Source organism: Phyllostomus hastatus, unplaced genomic scaffold (assembly GCF_019186645.2).
Source record: "Phyllostomus hastatus isolate PE091 unplaced genomic scaffold, TTU_PhHast_1.1 phas_contig_34, whole genome shotgun sequence".
Taxonomy (NCBI): Eukaryota; Metazoa; Chordata; class Mammalia; order Chiroptera; family Phyllostomidae; genus Phyllostomus; species Phyllostomus hastatus.
In genome coordinates, this window is record NW_025333857.1 from 39,517,701 (window position 1) to 39,540,460 (window position 22,760).

General features: G+C 36.1%; 1 pseudogene; it reads right to left on the bottom strand.

Annotated features, from left to right (window-relative positions):
* Positions 1-21,558: 21,558 nt before the first annotated feature.
* On the bottom strand, positions 21,559-22,550 carry LOC123820164 (annotated as a pseudogene).
* Positions 22,551-22,760: the final 210 nt, after the last annotated feature.

Below are 22,760 nucleotides of genomic sequence, written 5' to 3' on the forward strand. Positions count from 1 at the left end.
TTTCCACCCATCAAGGAGATTGACTAACTTTGTGTAGGCAGATCTGAGGTTGTTCCAGAAACTCTTGTTCAGAATTAGGCCAATTATTTGACCTCTTTATACCTCATTTCCTTATTTTTGTAATTATGATTATAACATCTACTTTAAAAGTTGTAAGAATTAATCAAAATAATATATTTAACAAGTTTAGCCTAGCATCAGGCATAGAAAATTCTCAAGCAGCATCAATTACTTCTAGCACTCCTCACTTAGGCATTTCATAAATATTCACTTAAATGAAAGTAATTAAAAGTGATATAAATTAAGTTGGAGTCTCTCGGTTGATGATCACTAGTAGAAATATCTGAGTTAATCTAAATGTCTTTTTCCCCCCAACATGTAAGAATTTGTAATTATGAATAAATCATTGTAATATTTTAGGCTTTCCTGGCTAGTCTTTTACTTCATGAGAACTTAATGAGATTTTTACTCTGCCTGCCGCTTTGTGTTACTTAGCATTTTACAATGCCCGAACTCACACATGGAGTAGCAGAGCATCACTCCTCTCAGTGATGTGGAACACAGGAACAGCAATTCAGATTTTGACAGGCATGCCCAGACACCCAGAGACCAATGCGAGATCATGGTTAACACATTCAGAGTATTAATAGTACAATTAAACCACAAAATCCACCCACTTCTGATATTTGATAGTTGCCAATTTCCTTGCTATTACTCCAAATTCACAGATTTCCTGTCTCTCCTGATACATATTTTCTCAACCAGAAATATCCATAATCAGGTAGATGAATTCTGAGTGATATTTCTTCCTAAGTGGACTCCAAATGGCTTGAATGAGTATCTAACTAGGAAAGAAGTGACCTCAATATGTATATATGCTATATGCACTGCTATCATTAATTAAGCTGCAACATATTGTTTCTTATAACAGAGGAGAATGTTAAATTTTGTTTCAATAAATTTTCTTCATATTTTAAAAAATTAATTGGTCATCTTCTTGACAGATATAATTATATAACCATTATTCTTACTTCCTGGTGTGGTTGCCAAAGAGCTACTGCTAGAACTACAGCTGCCATGTTATTATTTATTATTTGTACTTTATAATGAATAAGCAACCATGATACTTGATCATTCCCTCCAAAATGTGGGATTCTCATCTTCTCTCAGAGTACTTCATAAACCATTTGTGACCAGCTCACACAGCAACTAGGTATGCCAGTTCCAATCTATATATCAAATACTAATGAGACTTAAGTAATCTTGTAGGTGAGATAAAAATACTAAATACTATATACTATATACTATATAGTATTTTGTTTCCACACAGCCTAATGGATCATCCTGCTTACTCCACTGGCTACACACCCCGACCCCTCTTTGGAGACCACTGCTATGAATGCTTTACCAAGTCATAAACATTTCAATAGCATAAAAAGGAAACATTTAGAGAGCAATACCAATAGTCTTCTGGGAGCCCACGTATAAAATTAACTGATAAGAATTGAAAAATGAAGAACTCCTGAATTGTGTAAGTAAACAACTTCTAAGGATGCCATATGCTCCTGGGCTCACACGCATGAGCAAAAGAGAATCTGCAAAGAATAACGTTGACTTGAGCCTCATCATTAATGTGAAAAAGAAGTTCTGCTGGGGCAACAGCAATCAGCAACCTCTTTGAACGTCCTCCACATGCATCATACTTAGAATGATCTATTGCTTTCCCAGGCTTGCCATTGCCTTGGCCTTCTGTGTGACGTATTGTGTCATAGTATTTATGGTGCATCTTAACCTGACCTGTTTGTCAGTGTCACCTTTTCGAACCAGGCCTGGTTGTATTGATCCATGATTCCCACCGTAGTAATAGTAGAATGATAAAGGAGCCTCAGAAAAGAGCCCACTCACTATCTCCACTGTCTTTTTTTTTTTTTTTTGATAAAAGAAGCCAGTTTTGAAAGGGCTGTTGCAATCACATTCTGAATCTATTTGCTGGAAAGTAATGTTCCATTCACCGGAATATTGGCTTGAATCATCTTGTTGATTTGGAAAACAAATTTATAAACAACCAACCAACACTTACAAACTCTTATTTTTTAAATCTTTTCCTTCAAAATACTTCATTTACATTTTGGGGAAGTGAATGTGCTAATTTACATATATATTCCTAATTTCCATCTCTTTCCCACCCTTTCTGGTTCCAAAGAATGAATAAAATACACCTCAGTGTTTTACTTCTGCTTGGAGAATTTTATGTATACCCATAAGGATTACTGTGGCATATATTCCCCATTTTAAATACTATTTTCCTCGTCTCTCAAACTCTAATATGGTAAGGATGTATTTGCAAGTTTGTGAGAAAGCCAGATAATATTTCTTTATGAAAAATAAAAGAACTTTGTAGGTTATTAGTGAAGTGGTAATGTGTGTGTGTGTGTGTGTGTGTGTGTGTGTGTTTTTGTCGTTGTACATGGGAGCACACTTAAATGTTCTCCAGTAACTTGGAGGTAAGGGCACTTAGAAATAACTGAGCCTCTTTGGATATCATTTAAGCTACCAGCTGCTGGAATTAAAAGTACCCTCTTATTGTTAAACCGTAAAATGGCCAAAAATGAAGCAGAGCAGAAACATGCCAAATCATCTCACAGACAAAATGTTTCTCAGACCAGAACAATATTGATTATACCAACATAATATGAAACAGAATATGTTCATACAAATGGGGTTTAGTCGATGAAGAATTTTAAATGAATATAATCACAGAGTATGTTCCTAATTCCTTTCTTCACTATTCAAGATGAGTGTAGTCAGGCATTTCTCTGGGAAGCAAAAATCTTTGTTGTGGGTGCAGGCACAGCCAGGCTGTAGAGCTGCTGTCTCACAGATTTTACCCAGCAGCCCACTCTCATGTCTTCGAACTCTTCACAACTTGAGTTGTAAGAGTCACTCCTTATAAGTGTACAGTTGAATTATATTAGCAAATGTATGCAGTTGTGTAATAATGACTACAATCCAGTTTTAGAACATTTCTGTCACTCAAAAAGTTTTTTATGCCCATCTATAATCAATTTCCACTCATACTGTCAACCCCAGACAATCATAAATCTGCTTTCTGTCTCTTACAGATTTAGCTTTTCTGGAAATTCATATAAATGAAATCATACAACATGTAGTCTTTTGTGATGAGCTCCTTTCATTTAGCATCATCTTTTTGAAGATCATTCATGTTGTTAGGTACCAGTAGATCACTTTTTAAACTGCTGAGTAGCATTCCATTGTATGGATATACATGTTAGCTATTCATCAGTTTGGGGACATTCAGATTGCATAAATAGCCTGTCATTAACTAACAAGTCTTCGTGTGGACAAGTGTTTTCATTTCTCTTGGGTACACACCTAGAAGTGGAATTTCTTTATCAGATACAAGTATATATACATGGCTGGGCCATACTCACTAGCAATGTATAAGGATTTCAGTTTCTCCAAATCCTCACCAACACTTAGTGCTACAGTATAAATCTTTTGGATTATCACCATTCTAGTGGGTATGTATAGGTTATCTCATTGTGGTTTTAATTTGCATTTCTCCAATAACTAATGATATTAAGTTCCATGTGCTTATTGGAAATTTATATATCTTCTTTGTAAAATATCTATTCAAATACGTTGCCCATTAAGTTGCTTGACTTCTTATTAAGTGATATTCTTTATATTTTAATTACAAGTCCCTTATCAGTTATGTATTTTGCAAATATTTTTCTCCCAGTCTATTATTGGTCTTTACATTTTCTTTCTCTTGAAATGAAAAAGATTGTTTAAAATTTTTATTAAGTCAAATTTATCAGTTATTTACTTTATTGATCTAGGAAATTTTTGCCTAACCCAAAAAATTGTCTCCTGTGTTTTCTTCTAGAAGTTTTGTGGTTCTGACTATTATCTATTTCAAGCCAATATTGTGTGTGTATGGTATGACATAAGGAGAAGGCTCACTTTTGGGTGTATATATTCAATTTTTCCAGATAAAAAAACTATCTCATCCTTCACTGAATAGCTTTGGCACCTTTGTTGAAAAGCAATCAGCCATAAATGTTAAGGATTTCTCCCTTGATATAATACAAATCATGGTATCCTCTCATGGTAAGTTGACTCCCTACATAAATCAGCTTTTATTCAAGGAATGCACTGCTATGGCTAGTGTGAACGTTAATGCATATTTTTCACTTTAAATAAATTAACTGGAATTCCAGTTCATACATAAATGTGTATGTTCAGCTAACCTAAGTTTCTGAACCCACAAAGATGACAACCTAATTAGGGTAAATTTCTCAAGGTCATCATAATCTTAGGGGGATACTTTGCAGCTAGTCAGCCTCTCCTGATGCCACTTTTAAAAAAATTCCTAACTTTAATTACAAATAAATATTGTTGAGCCTCTTTCATGTGAAAGGCACTACGAAGGATTCAATGAAATATAAACTAGGTCAGTACTCCTCTGACATGGGCCAATATGACCAACCAGGTTGCTCGTGCCCAGAATCTACCATGGTTAGTGGGGTCTAGACTGCTGTTGGGAACCGCCCTGCCTGGTATCAGAAGCTATAACTCCCGCCAAGGCTAAGGCTGAGGGAATGACCTTGGACCATAAGCCAGCAAGGAGACAAAAACTTATCTCCCTGGCAGGAGCGCTGCTTCTGCTCCTTTCACTTCACCCTGTCTGGCCCCCAATGCTTGGTTGGTTAGCCAATGACGGGTAAGATTTCCCAAGGGGGCAACAATCTAAGACAGGCACGATCACGTGGGAGGCCCTCAAGGAAGGACTTTGGGGGCTACAGCAAAAGGGGGTGACCCTTGCCCCTCAGCTTTGACATAGCCTGAGTCCTCATTGTCTGCAATAAAAATCTCCTAATCTCTTAGCTGCCTTACTTACCCTTGCTCCAGCTAAGCCTGAAACAATGATGGAGGGTGATGCAGCCCTGTGTTGGAAAGGGCGAGTTCCCCGGGTGATCAAGCCTAAGAAAGAATATGTAAAATCCTGTGAAACCTGCTTTGTTTAGAATGCTCTCAGTTGAATGATAAAGGTCCAAGGAAGAAGTAAGTTTGTTCCTTAAAGTTTTTTACAGCTCTTTGACCCTCACTCAAAATAGGCCTTCAGACTTCCTTGTTATCTATTGTTTGATCCTTACTTCCTAGCAATGAGTAATGAGCTTTACCTGAATTCTTATGCAAACAAAACCAATAAAAAGCCTGCTCGGGCGGGGGAATGGGGCGTTCCCCACTAGAGAGAGTGGCCATTCCGTTCCTACTTCCCCACAGGACCTGGTTGTCTCTGTGTATGTTTTTCTCATGTGTCAACGAGCCATCCGCAGTGTTCCGCGGTCACTGCCAGTCGGTGGCCACAACAGACTGCTGGCTGTAAGTATTTTGAACATCACCACTGAACATAGATATGGTTCTCACTCCTCCATGAGCTTACAGTATAGTTGAAGAGGTAAGACAACTGTGTATTTAAAGTATTCAAGGAGTAAGTGGTATGTTGGGTACAGAAGATTAAGAAAGGAAGAATCACAGACAGCTTCTGATAATGTGAGCAGAAAAAGTAGAAAAATGTTCCTAAAGATCAATAAAATAAGTCTTTTAAAAGAATAATACTGCATAAAATTTAGGCTTTGTGGACATACAACTTAGTGATGCTGATGCTATGTCATAAACATACTATCTGGTAAAATGAATTTAATTTTTAAAATAATAATATTGATTGTCACCACTTATTGACTGCCTACTGGGTATGAGGCTATGAACTGTATTACCTAACTATGCTAGGCTAGAGCTGTAACTATGCTGAGCTATGGACTAGATTATCCCTAATTCTTACAACAAACCTAATAAATGGAAGACGTTATTGTAGCCATAGGCTCAATTTGACCAGCATGGAATATAAAAGGGACAATTATATTCAAATTGAAATATTTCAAGCCACATTTCTACAATAAAAAATTTATTCTTTTTCAGGATTTTCTGCTCCAAGGGATTACTCAGAACACAAGGAATGCTTATGTAGATTGTAAATTATCCTCCCCATTGCCTCTTGCCTCTGCTTTTGTCCAAGAGGGCCATAATAATTTAGTCATAGGCATAGGGGTCAGTCACTATGACAGCTGATCTTTGGACAGCTAATACAGTGGCCTCAGTTTTTCTCAGTGATGTCACTGAGGAAGTTCCCTGTGATTTTGAATATTCAGTGTTTGTCAAGATACAGAAATATGATGCTTTCTCTCCTTATTGTCACGTTGAGTCCTGATCCCACTGTACGAATAGCTTCTATTAAATTTGGGTAGAGCACTTTCCTGGGTGTGACCCTGGTGCCAGGATCATAAGGAGCTAAGGACTTGGCCACATTCTGGGTCAAGACTTAGGCCTTTCCCCAAGACCTCCTCATTCAAGTCCTTCAGAACTGAAGTTCATATCTCTCTTAGTGTCAAAAGCTACCACAATTCACTCCAGGAGGAATTGCTTTAGAAGAACATTCACATATAACCCTGTCTTTATTATAGAGCTAGGAAAACAGGCTAAGACAGTTTAAGTGAACTGTCTCAGATAAACATAAAATACAAACTCATCATTTTTAAATTCCCAAGCTGATTTTTTTTCACTCTGCTTTAGTGTCCACCAAATCTTTGAAAATTGCAGATAAATCAGTTCTGGGCATCTTGGACCTGAGAAAAGAGCCCAAATGTCTTCCCTCATCTCCACAGAAACACCTAGTCAAATAAGATGAAAAGGGCACCTGGTACACAGCTTAAAAGTTTCTCATTCTGTCTTCATTTCTAGTCTGAAAGAACGTTTGTATAAACCAAATTGTGAGTTATGAATAAACAGCCCAAAGCTATTTATTAATTTGGGTGTAAATAAAAGTACAGTTGAGTTTCATTCTACAACAAGTTCACAGAATCTAACACACAAAGATGGCATTGTCAGACAGAAAAAGAGAGAGGGAAAAAATACACTCCAACATTGCCTTCCTGCAGTGGAAAAATTCTTGTTAGGATGTCAGGCACAGGGTTTATGATAATGGTCTTACCACTCACTAACTGGCTGTACCTCTCCTTCAAGTCACTGCTTTCTTTAAAGACCCCATCATTGCTCAGCTTATCTAGCTTCAGGCTGGGGCAAAGGATGGTGGGTGTGAGGACCAGGTGATATAAAGTAAGCATACACAGAAAAAAAAGTTAATACTAATACGACTACACATTAAGAAACTTTCTTTTTTGGACAACTCAATAATATAAATAATTATCTAGACTAGAATACTGAAAAGACAATGACCTCTGAAGTTAGATAAGTTGTAATAATAACATAAACTAATTCAAATATAGTTTCTACTATTTCTTAAATATTTGACCTTGAGCAAGTTAATTCACTTTACCTCAGTTTTCTCATCAATACCCTAAGGCTGCATTGAGACTACACATCAGCTACTCTCAGTTCTGATCTGTAACAGCGCTATAAGATCAATGGGTTTAATGGAAGCTTTTGGATCTAGTTGACTCAAGTTTCTGAATATGGCTCTTGGTGAAACTAGTGACGTGTTCTTGGTTTTCTTTTGACCAAAGCTGGCAGGGTCTTCTAGTAGACATGGTTAGAATATATACATACATATATACATACATATAGGTATAAATCAATCTAAACAAAAATATACAAACACAAATAATATCTATTTTAAAAAACTATATTAGTGAGAATGAGGATACTTTATAGTAAAGTGCAGTAATAAATAACTCTAAAGAGCTAGTGTCTTATATAAGTTAGTTGATTATTCTCCAACTTGAACTCATGTTGTTTGGGTAAGTTTATTGATTTGAGAGAGAGAGAGAGAAACATTGCTGCTAGAAAGAAACATTGATCAGTTGCTTCCCATATGGACCCTGAGCAGGGATTGAACCTGCAACCTAGCATGGGCCCTGACTGGGGTGAACCCATAGTTTTTGTTGTATGGGATGACGCTCCAACAACTGAGCCACCTGGCCAGGGCAACTACATCTTTATGACGATTGCAGGCCATCTTTTCAGAGTGCCAATATCACAAATATAGATCATAACATTCATCTGTCAGGGGTTCTTCTGTGGTTCACCAAGTTTTAAGGAAAAAGTTGAAACTCCTTAATGTAACACACAAGACCCCTTCGGAGTTGTTACTCCAGCCTCCCTTATTCAGTGCCTAACATGCCTCACTCACTCTCACCCTCCACTCCAGCCCTGACAAACAGCTTCCATGTCCCTGGACGACTCCATTTTATGTCACATCTCTCTACATGAGCAGAACCTGCTGGATTTTCCTGAAATGTCTTTTAGTCACACTTCACCTGATCACTTGTGCTTTATCCCCCACCGTTTCTGAAATGCTTTCTCTGGCTCTTGCAGTGTGATGGAGATGGCCACATCTAAGTGAGCAGCATCCTGTCCATACCCGTATCACAAAGCACCGACTTACAAACATTGTTCCAAGGGGCTGTCACCCTGCTCTCAACTAGAGACTCATAGGAGGCTCAGATGTTGTGAGTTTGATGCTGGATCTTCAGGGCCTGGTAACGTGTTTTTTAAAAAAAGATTTTATTTATTTAGTTTTAGAGAGAGGGGAATGGAGGGAAAGAAACATGGATACTTGAAAGAAACATTGATCAGTTGCCTCTCACACGTGACCCAACTGAGGTCCAAACCCAGAACTCAGACATGTGCCCTGACCTGGAATCAAACCAGCGACCTTTTGCTTTGTGGAATGACACCCAACCAACTAAGCCACATCAGTCAGGGCCTGATAAGATGCTTTGAACATTGAGAAAATAGAAAAGTTTATCTAATCAATTAATGCCACCTCATCTTTGTAGTTTGTTTGATATATCTTTCCACACCCCTCCCTGAGCCACAATTCTTATATTTCTCAAAAAATTACTAATCCAAATATACTATCTCTCTGTCAATTACTGGCATTGGCTGCCTTTGGCCACTGCTGACTGAGGCTGGGCAAAGTGCCAAATTGCACTTGCTGACTAAGTTGAAGGGGTGGACAGTGCATTGTTTGAAGCCAGAGAGGTCTGAAACCATAGTCTTGATTCATCACTCACTACTTGCATGACCTCAGCCAGGGTCCCTTAATCTTTGCCACTCCAATTGCCCCATAAAAAAATAAGGACTATTGTCTCTATGCCATAGGGCTGCTGCTACTGTAGAGGTTAAAAATAAATCCTCATTTTGGGCCTGTTTACATATGACTCCAGATCAAGAAAATTGAGTTTCCTAGAAGCCTCTTTAGGCATGGAAGGAATTGTTTTAGGTTTCTGTTGTGTTTTAAAGGAAACTTCTTGAAAAGCTGATTGGAATAACAGATAAGATCCCAAGAGGCCTGAATGTGAAAACTACCCTGTAAAAAAAAAGACAAAGAATTATTCCTTGAGGAGCAGAAAGTTGGGCAAAAGGGGGAAATAAGAGGGGAAAAAAAGAAAGTCAAGAAATTATAAAAGACTTCCCTGTAACCCCTCAACTTTAAGTCTAAATATATGGAGCATACATTTTAGAGCATCTAACGGTATATTCTGTCCCATGATAAGCAGTCTATAAATTACAGATGCAATTATTATTTAAAGTTCAGTTTCTTATTCTATGATGCATTCTTATTTGTATCCTCATTTTCTTTGCTCATAGCTGTCTATCCAGGGTCTTTAATTGACTGATTACTTTACATCAATTGTATTGAAGTTCAATATACAAGAGATACTATCCACTTAAAATGTAGAGTTTGATGAATTTTGACACATGTATGTATCAATGACACATGTATGCACCCATGAAACCACATTCAAGATACAGAGCTTGTCTTTTACTGTCAAAGGTTTCCTTGAGCCCTGTTGTAATCCATCCCGACCTCCTGTGCTTTATTTAGCCCCAGGTGAGTACCAATCTGAGTTTTATCACTAGAAAACCTAAAATGCTCCAAAAGTTTACATAAATAGAATCAGTCAGGATGACAGACATTCAGGTTGCTTTTGTATATTGTGAATAATACTGCTATGAAAGTTGAGGTACAGGTTTTTGTATGACCATATATGCTTTTATTTCGGTGGCGGGGGGGGGATCTATACTAAAAGTGAAATGGCTGAGTGATGTGTTAAGTATATATTAGACATTTAAGAAACTTTCAAACAGATTTCCAAAGCAGTTGTGGCATTTTGTATTACCACTAGTGGAGAATGAGAGTTCGACTTGCTCCACATCCTTGTTAGTGCTCCATAGTATTGGTACTTTCAATTTTTGCCATTCGAATGGGTGCAATGGAGATTTCTTGTGATTGTGATTTAATTAGCATTTTCCTGGTGTCTAAGGGTGTTAAGCATCTTACTTTTCATGTTTTCTTTTGTCTCCCATGGACTTTTATGCTCCTTGAGCACTCTCTTGTCTGGCTCTAGGTTATCCCTATTGTTGTTCTGAAGTATCACCATCACTGTGCCTACTAATTAACCCTTTGAGTGATGGGAAGACTACTTTCTCACATTACCCTTACTAGTTTATGCTGGCCTTTTGGATTTGTTTTTAGATTTGTGCTGTTCTTTTTACCTCTGGTACATGAATTTGTCAAATCTTAACTGTGGAGATGATCTTTTTAAAAATCAGATGAAAATTTCACACATAGTTAATTTATCTGGAAGTCAACTTTATCAATTTTTTAATAAGTTTGAGATATTGGACTGGAATATACAAGCTACATGTAACGTGGGAAACCCTAGACTAATCACTTAGCCTCTCAGCCAAGCCAATAATAATGACATTCTGATACTCCCTATGAATTTGCTGTAAAAATTGGGATTAAATAAACTTAAATGTGAAAATAAATGTACCATGGTTAAGCTATGTAAGGTAAATTATAAGACATAGCAATTTAGAGTCTTAAAATAAAATGAATGTTTAATATACTTGTCTCCGGGTACATTAAATTTAAGACATCTATTTTCCTCCATGAATTCATAATTTAAATGATAGTAATCAGAGTAAAGAAATTATGAAGAGTGAAAATATATCTCAGATTAGTACCTCATATTGACAAAATATGTATTGTGATAAATGAAATTTATAACATTTATAGGAGACCTTAAGTCAATTGATCTAAAAATGCTGGTATCTATTCTACTGAGCTCACCATACTCCATGAATATTTGTTTCCATGTTATGTGTCAAGAAGAAAAATATCATTTTTTTATAATAATGTTTTAAAATATTTGATCATGAAAAGTATTGCTAAACATATATACAAAAGTTTGTTTAATGAATGTAAACACATTAGTGCATACATACAATTTTAAATGTGGTCTTTAGCTATGAAAATATATATTTATAAAATGACTCACACTTTTTCTTCTAAAAGAATAAAAGGGTTTTGGAAATGTATTTTTAAAGATACATCTTAGGGAAAAGTAAAATGCATTTGTCCTCATCATAGAGAAAGTCAAGGTCACTCTGACCTTAGGAAATGTAAACGTTCTGCTCCAGCAGGAAAATGGGATGTTGTTTAGGACTACCAGGATTAGATAAATCTCTATTCCACAGCAAGATTTCTCTCTGATAAATGCAACTACCATTTTCATCTAATTCACAGATCATTTTCCTACTTTCCTCTTTTACTTTTGTGTTCCTATATGGTCTATAAGTTAAGACCCTGAAGATAATGGTGAGGTATACTCTATCTTTTGCTTTGAAAAGATATCTGAGGAAGGAATTCTTAAAGTCTCAACATTAAAAATAGAGAAAGCCTAATAACATCTATTTCTAACAATGTTCTCTAAAGCAAGCTACAAATGGTCTATTTTGGTTATTCTTACTACAAAGGAACACATGTATTCATCAATAGAATTTGAATTAAATTGGCCATTGTTTTATAAACTAATGGGCAAACTGAGGTGCAAAAATATTACAGGACTTTCTAAAGATTACACAGCCAGTGAGAGACCCAGGACTGAAAACCAAAGTCTTCTGATTCCCCCTCTCAGATTGAAATTAGTCAAATGAGTGTGCTAGAGAGTTCAGACTAGAAAACTGCTTGAATAATTAAGTAATTAGTGACCCTTTCTTACCTGTGTCAGTGCTATATATTATAAGCTACCACCTCCAGGGTTTACTCAAGAAATATTAAGTGAATATTAACTATAGATGTTATAAACATTAATCAGCTGTTAGCCTTTCCTTGGGGAGTTTACAGTGTTGTAGGAGAACATTGAAGGTATGTTTTTGTATGGATATATTAAATAACACAAAAGCAAATCATGAGAGAGGTGAGCAGATAAAGTCATGTAGAAATTTAGGTTGGGTTTGAGAACATTCCAGTATATTTCCTTATGGCATCTAGATCAATACTGGTGCTTAAATATTGACATTTAATATGAAATATTATATTACATAATACTTAAATACAATTAAGTGTTTAATACAAATGAATGTTTAACTGATATTAAAACTATATATCCCATGATGTTGCAATAAACTAAACAATCATTCCTTGTATTTCTGTTATATAACAGAGTCACTAGTACATAATAGGTACCCAAGCCATATTAACAAGCGAGTGAATGGGTAAAGATTTCTAATATTTTCAGTGTTTTGTCCATCTTGAGCAAGCATAGAAGGCAGTTTAGATTTTGGACACTTAGAATAAGTCTAAGAACTAATCTTTCTTATAAGCCCATACAAATGGCAGAATCACATCGACCATCAGAAAGGAGAAACAAAAATACTGCAAAAAGTAAGAAAGAAGGCAGGTTGTCAATTTGTCAGTAGAAACAGGAGATGGATTTATTATCTCAAATAGAGCCAACGTGTGAAAAACATTCCAGATCAGTATGCTAGAACTTTTTGTGAACCTCTCTCTCCATTATAATCAATGAGTCAATTTGTCGATCAGATGGCTGAATTGAGGATTTGGACCTTATAACTTCAAAAGTCAATGGTCAAGCCTATTATATTACAGATTCACCTGGCAGAAACAGCTTCAGTGAGTTGTTGATATTCTGGGTATTTTGCATGCCCTCTAATGATTCTCGAAGGTTTGGTTTTGGCTGGGATCGGAAGGCTAGAATATCAGTGTGAGTAATGTTACAAGCGAGAAACTATGAACTGGTGAACAGTCAAGCTCAGTGGTGTGAAATGTAAAGGATCGAGAGAGCAGCCATGCTCAGCTGAGTGAAGTGAGGCAAAAGCACAAATAGTACGCATCTGGATAACAACCCTGAGGAAATGAGGAGTGACCTCCACTGTTCCAGACTGCTTCCAAACAGGTTTCCTGTCCAAGACTATAGTTATACCTAGAGAGGCAGGACTCAAATTAAACCACTCACTGAAAATGGACATCAAGTGTCTTAGCTCCTATTTACATTGTTCTGTCAGAATAAAAGACAAAGAAATAAGAGTTTGCATATTGATAATCTATATTCCTTGTTAAAAATCAAAGTCTACCCATAATTATGGTGGCCCATTGCCAGAAGTGAAATAATTCATTTGTTTTTGAGTTCATGATATTATTTCATAAACTTCACTAGGACATAATGGACAACACAAATATTGCTCCTTGTACATTAAATTACCTTGTACGTGAAATGTAAAAAAAAAAAAAAGAAAGAAAGAAAAAAAAAACCTCAAAGCAAATAAAAGACAATATGACTTCCCTAATTTCACTGAAATGAATGTGTTCTGTGTATATGACAGATTTTCTGGGCAAAGAGATATTTTTTTCTTATCATCCAAACTCAAACATTAAGGACTTGAAAAGTACATTTTCCTTTTTACTTTAAAAGTGACACAAAATATCTGGCCCTGACATTTAAGGAAGGAATAAGTCAGGATTCTAATGCATGCCTAGCCTAATGAAAATATCAAAAGGGATATAAAAAATATCATATGTCTTCCTTGAGAGAACAATAAAGTAAAATTGTAATAAGCTGCTAAAGCTTATTGATATAATCACATTGCAAAGTTTCTAGAGAATGTTTTCTTTAATGAGAATTGTGAGGTCACTAAACTCTGTTGGTTTCTCTGAATTACATCATCCAATTTTATATGAAAAATAGGTCATAAAATTTCCCATGAGAAAAGAAGAGAAGAATGTCCTTATCACTAGAGACCAGGAGCCAGTGCCAAAATGGATCTGTGCAAACTTAATGAAAATAGCTCCTATCTTCCACCAGTTTTGCCACCACCTCCACATGTATCTTCTAGTCACTTCCCACCAATTTGCTGCTACTAGCCCAAACACTGTGTCTTGTCATTTCTTCACAAAGTCATTTCTTTGTCTAAAATGTATAAAAACTTTCTGCTCTGACCACCTTCTTCATGTCTTCATTCTTTTATGAAAAGCCCTATATGTAGGTAAAAATTTAATGAAAGGTATATGCTTTTCTCTTGTTAATCTGTCTTATGTCGCTTTAATTCTTAGACCCAGTTTTCCCAACACCATTTATTGAAGAAACTATATTTTAGCCCATTTTATGTGCTAAATCATTTAATTTCCCTGTCAAATATTTAAGATTTTATTTATTTTATTTTATAGAGAGGAGACAGGGAGAGAAACATCAATGTGTGGTTGCCTTTCATGCACCTCCTACTGGGGACCTGGCCTGCAATCCAGGCATGTGCCCTTAACTGGAAATTGAACCAGTAACCCTTTCATTCGAAGGTCATCACTCAACCACTGAGCCACACCAGCCAGGGCTCTCTGTCAAATATTAATTGACTATAAATGCATGAGTTTATTTCTGGGCATTCTATTCTGTACCATTGATCTATGTGTCTGTTTTTATGGCAGTATCATGCTGTTTTGAATATTATTGTCTTATAGTATAGTTTGTTATTAGGTAGCATGATTCCTCCAGCTTTGTTCCTTCTCAGGATCACTATTGCTTGTATATAAATTTTTGAAATATTTGTTTTAGTTCTGTGAAATATATCATTGGAATCTTGATAGAAATTGCATTGAGTCCATAGATTGCTTTGGGTAGTATAGATATTTTAATGATGTTAATTCTTCCTATCCATGAACATGGTATGTGCTTCCACTTATTTGCATTCTCTTCAACTTCTTCCATCAGTATCTATAATTTTCTGAGTACAGATCTTTTATATCCTTGTTTAGATTTATGCCTAGATATTTTATTCTTTTTGAAGCAATTGTGAATGGAATTCTTTTCTTTTAATTTTCCTTTCTGTTAGTTCATTATTGGCACATAAAAATACAACTGATTTCTGGATATTAATTTTGTATGCTGTTACTTTGCTGAATTTATTTATCAGTCCTAGTAGTTTGTTTATAGAGTCTTTAGGTTTCTCTATATACAGTATTATATCATCTGCAAATAAAGACAGATTTACTTTTTCCTTCCCAATCTGGATGCTTTTCATTTCTTCTTCTTGTCAGATTGCTGTGGCTAAGACTTCCAGAACTATGTTGAATAAAAGAGGTGAAAGCAGCCATCCCTGTCTTATTCCTGATCTTAAAGGGAATACTTGTATTTTTTGCCTGTTGAGTAAGATGCTGGTAGTGGATTTGTCATATAAGGCCTTTATTATGTTTAGGTATGTTCCCTCTATTTTCACTTTGCTGAAAGATTTTATCATAAATCGGTACTGGATTTTATCAAATATTTTTTCTGCATTTATTGATATGATCATATGGGTTTTATCCTTCATTTTTCCATGTAGTGAAGCACAATTATTGTTTTTGTGAATGTACCAATCTTGTATTCCCAGAATAAATCCCATTTGATTGTATGCAGAAAAATGAAACTAAGCCATCTTCTTACATCACACACAGGAATAAATTTAAAATGGATTAGATTTAAATGTTAGACCCAAAACCATAAAAGTCATAGAAGAAAACATAGGCAGCAACATCTGGAACACTTCTGATAGCAATATTTTATCAGATATATCTCCCCAGGCAAGGGAAACAAAAGAAAAAATAAACAAATGGGATTATCTTAAGCTAAAAAGTTTTTGCACAGCAAAGGAAAACTTAAAAAAAAAAAAGACAACCCATAGAATGGGAGAATATACTGTCCAATACATCTGATAAAGGATTAATATCCAAAATTTATAAAGAACTTACAAAACTCAACACCAAATAAACAAACATGGGCAAAGGACCTGAATAGACACCTCTCCAAAAAGAATATACAGATGGCCAATAGATATATGAAAAGATGCCCAACATTACAAATCATCAGAAAAATTCTAATTAAAACCACAATAAAATATCATCTCACACCTGTCAGAGTGGCGATCATCAATAAATCAACAAACAATAAGTACTGGCAAGGATGTGCAGAAAGGGGACCCTAGTGCACCGTTGGTGGAAATGCAGATTGATGTAGCCACTGTGGAAAGCAGTATGAGGATACCACAAAAAAATTAAAAATGAGTCTGTCTTTTGATCTAGCAATCCTACTTCTGGGAATATATCTAAAGGAAACCAAAATACTAATTTGAAAGAACACAAGCACCCCTATGTTCATTGCAGCATTATTTACAATTGCTAAAATATGGAAGCAGCCCAAGTGTCCATAAGTAAATGAGTGGATAAAACAACTATGGGATGTTTACACAATGGAATACGACTTAGCAATAAAAAGAAGAAAGTTTTGCCCTTTGTAACAGTATGGGTAGATCTGGAGAACACTATGCTAAGTGAAATAAATCAGTCTGAGAATGACAAATACCATATGATTTTATTCATATGTGAAATCTCATGAACACAATGAACTAACATGCAAAATAGAGACAGACTCATAAATAGAAAGCAGAATGACAGCAAAGGGAGGGGGTGGGGAGGGTAAGGGGTGGAGGGATCTAGCAAAAAGGAAAAAGGAGTCATGGACATGGACAACAGTGTGATGATTGTGGGAGAGGGGCATATTAAGAGGACTAAATAGTAATGGGGAAAAATACAATTAAAAAATGGGGGGAAAAAAACTAATTCTTAGTCTCAGTTGGAGACCCTAAGAGGTTAGAGGAGAATTTTTCCTCCTTTACAGTGACATTAAAAAACTAATCAGATACTATTCCATTGGGCTTTTAGTATTCTGTCTGAAAAGCCTAGCTCCCTGGATCATTTTAAATAAAAAACAGAAATGACTACACCATGGGCATGTATACTTCATACTAGGTGGACAACAAAGAATGTTCATCTATAAACAATCTTTCATGTAGTACCTTTCTCACCTCCTTCTTTCATAAACAAGATGATTAACATGAATGATATCCAATTACAGCCTATTCCTTTACATTTGAATATTATGAAGCCACTTCTCTTATGACCTGACAAAGATTCCTTCATTAAAAATAACTGCCCTGTTCTAGTCTTGGGGCATTTCTGATAATGGAGGATACAGTTATAAACCAAGAGATGAGAATTCAAACATTCTTATGATGTAGCACTGCATAAAGCATGGTTTATATTCATCGCCTCTTAAAACTATTTAAAAATTATTAGGATGATTGCAGCATTCTTGGCAAGATGTCCCAATAACTTCCCATTCTCAACCATATATACCACTGTTCAAAATATACATATTCACCATATACAGAATTCTGGGTTGATAGCTGGTTAGTTGTTAGCACTTTAAGACTTTCTTTCATTGCTTTTAGCCTCCATAGCGTTTGACAAGAAGTCAGCAAGTAAATCATTTTTCCTCTGTAGAAAAACATCCTTTTTTCCTAGATGCTTTTAAGATTTTTTATTATCTTTGGGTTTTCAGCAGTTTAACTGTAACTGTCATCAGGTTCTTTGTGTTAACCTGCTTGAGTTTCACTGGCTTGCTCAAATCTGTAATATTAGGCCTTTCACCAATTGGTGAAATTTTTGGCCATTGTTTCATCAAGTATTTTTCTCCTGTCCTCATATTCTTCACTTTTTGATATGTCCACAGGCCACAAAGGCTCTTTTTATTTATTTTTTTCTATTTTTGTCTCTTTCTACAAAGTGGCATCATTTCTATTAAACTGTCTTCAAGGTCACTGGCTACTTTCATCATCTTCATTTTCTGGTCAGGTGAAGTTTCCATTTGAGATGTTTTATTCTACAAGTCTAGAATTTACATTGTGTTCCTTTTTTATAATTTCCAATTGCCTGATGAGATATTTTATCTTTCATTCACCCTGAGCATATTTTCCTTTGCCTCTCTGAGCATAGCTATAATAGATGCCTTGAAATTCTTACTATTTCAACTACTGGGTCAGCGTGGAGTTTTCATTCTTTGATTTTTCTTTTCTTAATAATGAGTCACACTTTTCTTGTTCTTCATATTTTAGTAATTTGGGATTGTATCCTGAACATTGTGAATGTCATATAAATTTTATTTTAACCCTCAAACAATGTTAATTTTTTTACAGCAGGCAATTAACTTGGTTGGACTCAAACTGCCAAGTCTGTCTTCTGATTAGCAGCTCAAAATTAATCAATTATTTTCTCTGCATCCGAATTTTATCCCATGCAATAGTGGTTCTGGAATTATCCAGAGATTTGGGCAAAGTTTACACACAGATTTGGAGGCTTTCTTTTTCTAGATTTCTCTTTTCTAAGATTCCCCTTACTTTCCAGTGGCTGTTGCTACTCAAGTCAATGTTCTCTCAGTGCTCAGGCCAGAGAACTATGGTTTCCTACCAGAGTTTTAGCTACTTTGTGCAAATGTGATCACAGCCTGCCTTCAGGTTGAAGGCCATAAAAATGGCATCTCACCCCATAATGTCCTTTTCCCCGCAAAATTCACTCTGAGCTTAATTGGAAGGAGAATCTATGGCAGCTTTTTTATTTTTTTTAATTTGGCTGAGTAGTACAAGAAACATAGAATTGACTCTTGAAAGATTCTCAGAAATATATAATTATTCATGAAAGGTTACTCTTTCATGTACTTTTGAACTCAAAACATATATACTCTTAGTAATGTAATCAAATCTAGGAGAAGGAGTGCTGCATTTAAATATTCTGCATCATTTTTTTTTCTATTTAAAAATACCTAAAGCATTGATAGAAGCATGTTGAAAAACATGGTATAGAACTTAAAAGAAAAAGAAATAAAAAAAATTGCCATGATAACACACATCACCTCCCTGTGTTAGGAGGCTCATAGTACATTCTTTCTGGGCAAAGAAACAAGAAAAATATAGCAGTAATTAAAACATTTATTTATCCACAAAGAGGCAGCAAATCTTATTTGTCTAAAAGTAACAGTTCTGACAAGTTCTTGTCCAGTCTTTCTGTTATTCTCAATTTTTTGATTGTAGAAGAAATTACTTGAAGAACTACTATTCTTGACCTAATTTTAACCAGGAGTTATTTGGTGATGCGAAAATGATAAAAGTCTTGGAAGAGAACATTCCTATCATATTAAATTATAGTGGAAAATGTTGAGCAAAGCCTGTTGAAAGCCTGTTGATCAAAAGCCTGCTGTGATATGTAAAGAGACATATTCAAAAATACTATAATTCATGGTTCCCTTGTATGTGAATCCAAGAATGACTCTTTAATGGTTGGCCTCAAGAAAATTGGGAACCTGTTATTGATGCAATTATGGAATGGCAAATAATCTTAGAAGAAAGACACAAGGAAGAAATGAAGGAAGAAAGTAAATACCACAAGAATGGGGGAAAAACACAAATAATTGTGGATGTGTATGAAACCATGGTATTGGGAATGCTGTCCAAAATAAGTGGATTTAAGCTTATCAACTGCTAAGGACAACAAAACTTTTAAAAATGTTATTTTACAAATAAGGTGAACAAAAGAGGGTCAGGCCCATTGTATGAGAAAAGGTGTTACATTGATGTTTGATAGAAAGAAAACAGAACATCTAAATTCCTGGTTTTGCTTCTGATTTCTCTGCCAAGTATAAAACAAGCATTCATAAGGGAATACAAAATCCAGAGGTAGTAAAGTTGTTTTATATGAATTGAAGTCATTTGGCTGAGATGGATTGTGTCCCAATGTTCTGAGAGAACTTATAAATGAAATCACTCAACAACCATCCTTCTATTATGAGAAATCTTAGAGAAGGGCAAAGGAATCTGAAAACTGGAAAGAAGCCACTATCAGTTTCACTTTCAAATGGAAGATGCTGGTTTGGCAAACAAACCACTGAATGCAAAGATGGATTACTAAAGGAATGAATGGTGAGTAGCTAGAAAAGACGGCAGCCACCAAAAATGTCTACGATTGACTTGCCACATTCCACTCAGATTTGGCTCTGAGAGAATTACAGGATTTGTCTAATATCGAGGAGACAAAGCTTATGGGGAACTTCAGTGAGCCCACTAATAGTTCTCTTTTCAGATCCTTTTCTACAATGGAGAAATATGGGTTGAATGTTAAGAATTATTATCAGATCAATACTGGTAGATTTACTGTACACAAGTAAGCAGCAACTTGTATAGTAATGAATTGGTGTCAACCCATAAAATAATTTTAACAGGTGTTATGGGTTAAATTGTCTCCTTCAAAACAGATATGTTGAAGTCCTGTGCACCAGTACCCAGGAATGTGACCTTACTTGGCAATAGGATGTTTGCAAATGTAATCAGTCTGTGTTCATTAGAGTTGGCCATAATAATATATGACTGCTGTCCCTCTAAGAAGAAGAAAACACTACGTGAAGACAGAGACACATAGGAACAACACCATGTGACAGTGAAGCCAGATACCAAAGTACTGGAGCTGCAAGCCAAGGAATGCCAAGGATTGTCAGAAAAGCACTAGAAACTAGTAAAAAGCAAGAAGAGATTCTCCTTTAACAATTTCAGAGCAAATATGGCCAGGTCAGCACCCTAATTTCGTATTTCTAGCATCCACAGCTCTGGGTATGTTTTTTAACCATATAGTTTATGGAACTTTGTGGCAGGGTACCTAGGAAACTAATTTCATAGGTGTTGGCCAGAAGCAGCAGCCTGACTCTGACGCTGTCCATTTAACCTTCTAACTAGAGCTAGGTAAAGACAGAATAGACATGCTAAAAAGACCAGGAACAAAAATTATAAGAATAAAAATACACTTAATTTAAAATAATAATGTATAACTAATGTTATATAAATTTTTACCACCATTTAAAAAGTACACTACATGCAGAATTTATTTATATGTTAAAATTTTTAGTTACTCAGAAATTTAAGAAAATCGTTTTTTAATAAATTAATTATAGACCATTCTACCATTTTATTTTTTTTATTTTTTATTTTTTGCTTCTAAAGTAAAAATTCAGTTGATTCACCTGTTTATGACACAGTACACAACAGACAAAGTGTTTCACATCATAGATTTCACTTCCAACTCCTTGTAATGTTCATTTCTTTGGCTAAAAGTAGAGACTAGATGGGAAAGCCAGGCAGTGCTTAGGCAACTGAAATAAGGTTGGGGCAGGAGCAGTACTAACATCTTCCTCACAGGGATGGGCACAGGGGACTATTAGTTGCAAGCTGATTTTCTAGAATTGTTAGCTGGAAGCACAGGAGCACAATTCCTGGACATTCAAGCCATCTTGGACCTCAGTCATCCCCACCACACAGGTATAGCAGCACTTTCTGGTAGTCTCCCTTGGTCTCTCGCTGCATGTAATAGTACAAGGACTTGCCATACTTTTTCTTGAATTCAGATCTGACATGTCCACTTCCCTGTGGGAAATCATGATTCTGATCAAGATCTTGTTGCATGTCCCCTTGCCTTTCATGGAGTCATACAGTCGGTCAGCAAAATACAGGGGCTTGTTCTGGCTACACTGGGCCAGGTTCAGGAAAGCATTTTCCAGGTCTCCCTTGACTTCCATTGATGCTCTCCAACATGCCATAAGAGCTGTAGCTCTTGTACCTTTCAAATACTTTCTGGAGGTGACACACCCTCTGCTCGGTCACAATGCTAATCCACTTGGGAACATCAGTTCCTTTCCTCTTCACTCCAGCATCACAGAGATCCCAGGCATCTTGGTCTATCAGTTCAGAATCAATGACAGAGCCATCTTCTGCTCCTCTACCCTTTTCCAGAGCAACCATCAGCTTGCAGAAGTCACCAGATGTGTTGGAAATAATGTCCTCTAGGCCAGTCTTGTATATTTCCTTCTAGGCTCTGTTAATTTCCTGCAGCTCCTGGTAGGTCCTTGAGCAGATGATCTCAATGAGAGGGTCCTTACCAGTCTCTAGCTCCTTCATGGAGGCATCATACTGAAGAAGTGTTTTCAATAGGCCCAAAATCACCCTCTCCTGGTGGCCGGACAAGGCAGACTTCAATGCTTTTTAGTCCTTCTCTGATAGGCGAAGGCAACATCCTGCCTCTGTTCATTCCTGCAGCTGGTCAAAATGTTAACGATGGTGACCTCATCCACACCGTTGGTTTTGATGGCAGTTTCAATCTTCAAAGCATCCCAGTTGGCGTCAAAGTTAGTATGAGGTTTGTCTGACTCATATGCATTTGGGGGTGCAGAGTGATCACTCTCCAGGCTGAGCTTGCAGAGAATTTCATGAACAGCAGACATTTTGAAAGAAGCTGGGCCCCACACTGAGAGCTATTGAGTGTCCCCAGATGCAGAGCCACCATCTACCATTTTAATAAGCATGACTAGAGTAGTAAGTTTAATTCCAAATGCAATACATTAAAGAGATCCAAATAATTAGGCCTAGTTCAAAAGAAAGCGATCAAAAAAACACTCACAAAACCATGCCATATTAGAATCTGTAGAAAGTAACAAAGTAAATTG